At 37.2% G+C, this 3,059-nt stretch overlaps 1 protein-coding gene across 8 annotated transcripts in view; it reads left to right on the top strand.

The window, feature by feature from the left end:
- Nucleotides 1-3,059, top strand: part of Dtnb (dystrobrevin beta) — a 340,951-nt gene that overhangs the window by 191,681 nt on the left and 146,211 nt on the right. The gene's annotated exons all lie outside the window — the stretch shown is intronic.

Genomic DNA, 3,059 nt, shown 5'->3' with positions numbered 1-3,059 from the left:
TATGTATGTATGTATGTATGTATAATCAAAATTGAACTAAAAATTTAAAAACCCTGAATAATCCAGTAACGGGCCATGAAATTGAAACACTAATATAAAACCTACCAATTGAAAAAGGCCCAGGTCTTAATGGATGCACTGCTGAATTCTCCAAAAGCTTCAGTGAAGATCTAACCCCACTACTCCTCAAGCTCTGTATTGAACTTTAAAGTGAAGGAATATGCCCAAAGTCATTCCAGGAAGCTAGCCCTACCCGGATTCCAAAACCAGACAAGGATCCCACCAAAAAGAGAACTATAACGCAGTCTGTTTGATGAATATAGATGCAAAAATTGTCAACAGGTACTGGCAAATAGGGTGCAACAAATCATGAAAAAGATCATACAGTATGACCAAGTAGGCTTCATCTCAGGAATGCAAGGATCTTTCAACATACACAAATCAGTAAAGGTAATTACATCACTTAAACAGAACCAAGGACAAAGCAATCACATGGTCATCTCAGACACAAAAAAAGCCTTTGAGAAACACTATCCTTTCACAATAAAAATCACTGAAGAAAATAAGTATAGAAGGACCTTATCTCAATCTGATAAAACCCATTTATGATAAACCTACTGCCAACATCATATTAAGTGGGTAAAACAAAACTTTCCTTCTACACCCACTACCCCGTACTGGATCTCAAACTCAGGACCTTGTACTTGTGAGGCAGGTGTGGCACCACTGAGCTAAAACCCGCTCCAGAGCTTTCCTTCTAAAATCAGGAACAACACACCTGTAATCCCAGCACTCGGGAGGCTGAGGCAGGAGGATCGCTGTGAGTTCGAGACCAGCCTGGGCTACATAGTGAGTTCCAGGTCAGTCTCAACTACGTAGTGAGACCCTGTCTCAAAAAATCACACACAAAAAAATAAAAAATAAAATCAGGAACAAAATGAGGATGTCCATTATCACCACTCTTACTCAACATAGTACTTGAGACATTAACAAGAGTAATTAGGCAAGACATGGAAATGAAAGGGATATCTATAAGAAAGAAGTCAAATTATCATTATTTGCAGATATAATCCTCTATGTAGAACACCCAAAAAATTAATCAGAAGACTCTTACAATTAATTAAATTTGGTAATTAATGTAGCAGGATACAAAACAAAAATAGTGTTCCTGTATACTAATAATGAACCCACAGAGAAAGAAATTAGGAAAAAATACCATTTACAACACCACCAAGAAAAATTACTTAGGAATTAACTAACCTAAGGAAGTGAAAGACCTTGACAACACAAACCTCAGTACTATGAAAAGGAAATCAAAGAGGACATCAGAAAATTGGAAGATAGCCCTTTTCCAGTATAGCCAAAACAGCCGGGCACACAGGTGTGCTGTACAGATACTATACATTCCAATCAAAATACCAAGAGCATTCTTCACAGACCTGGAGAAAACAATACAGAAATCTGAAGAAGCCCAGAATAGCAAAAGCAATCCTGCGTAACAAAGGCAAAGTAGGAGGTACCACAACCTCAGACTTAAAGTAATATTTCAAAACCACAGGGATAAAAACAGCATGATACTGACACAAAAACAGACATGCAGATCACTGGAACAGAACAGAGGATGCAAAAACAACCCCAAGCACATTCAACTATTTGATCTTTGACAAAGGCATACACTGAAGAAATGTCAGCCCTTTTAACAAATGGTGCTATGAAAACTGGCTATCTACATGGAGAAGAGTGAATTCTGATCCATATCTCTCACTAAAATAAAAATGGATCAGAGATCTAAATGTTAAAACAGAAACACTTTAACTTGCTGGAAGATAAAGTAGGTAAAACTCTTAAAATAGGCATAAGCAGAGTCTTTCTGAGCTGAACCCTGATTGAACAGGAATGAAGAATGAATAATTGGGATACATCAAATTTAAAAGCTTCTGCACAGCACAAGAAACAACTATCAGAGAGAAAAGACAACTTACAGAAAATATTTTTTTCCATCTATTCCTCAGATGGCTAATATCTGGAATATAAAAAGAATGACCCAATAAAAAAAAATAGGCAACCAGCCAGGCGTGGTGGCACACGCCTGTAATCCCAGCACTCGGGAGGCTGAGGCAGGAGGATTGCTGTGAGTTTGAGACCAGCCTGGACTACATAGTGAGTTCCAGGTCAATCTCAACTACATAGTGAGACCCTGTCTCAAAAACAAACAAACAACCCAGGCCCTGATGGATTCACTGCTGAATTTTACAAGACATTTAGAGAAGAACTACTGCCATTACTCTTCAAACTTTTCAATGAAATTGAAAGGGAAGCTGTACTTCCAAATTCATTCCTGGAAGCAAGTATCACTTTGATTCCCAAACCAGGGAAAGATGCAACTAAAAAAGATTACTACAGACCAATCTCCTTAATGAATATAGATGCAAAAATCCTTAATAAGATACTAGCAAACAGAATACAGAGGATTATCAAGAAGATCATCCATCCTGACCAAGTCAGATTTATTCCAGAGATGCAAGGGTGGTTCAACATAAGAAAGTCAATAAATGTAATACATTATGTTAACAAAGTCAAGGACAAAAACCATATGATCCTCTCAATAGATGCAGAAAAAGCATTTGATAAAATTCAACACCCATTCATGATAAAACCCTGCAAAAAATTGGAACAGATGGTCTTTACCTCAACTTCATAAAGGCTATCTATGAAAAACCAACAGCCAACATCATATTAAATGGCCAAAAACTGAAAACCTTCATGTTAAAATCAGGAACAAGACAAGGATACCCATTATCACCACTTCTCTTCAATACAGTTCTGGAAACATTAGCCACAGCAGTTAGACAAGAGAAAGAAATTAATGCAATAAAGATAGGAAAGGAAGAAGTTAAACAGTCATTATTTGCTGATGATATGATATTCTACATTGAAGACCCAAAAGACTCCACCAAAAGACTTCTAGACTTAATTGACAGATTCAGTAGAGTATCTGGATACAAGGTGAACACCCAACACCCAATAGCCTTCTTATACACAAATAACAGACTCACTGA

This window comes from Fukomys damarensis, unplaced genomic scaffold (assembly GCF_012274545.1).
Source record: "Fukomys damarensis isolate Sample0158 unplaced genomic scaffold, DMR_v1.0_HiC HiC_scaffold_2, whole genome shotgun sequence".
NCBI classification, from domain to species: Eukaryota; Metazoa; Chordata; class Mammalia; order Rodentia; family Bathyergidae; genus Fukomys; species Fukomys damarensis.
This window is presented reverse-complemented; position numbering and strand designations above follow the sequence as displayed.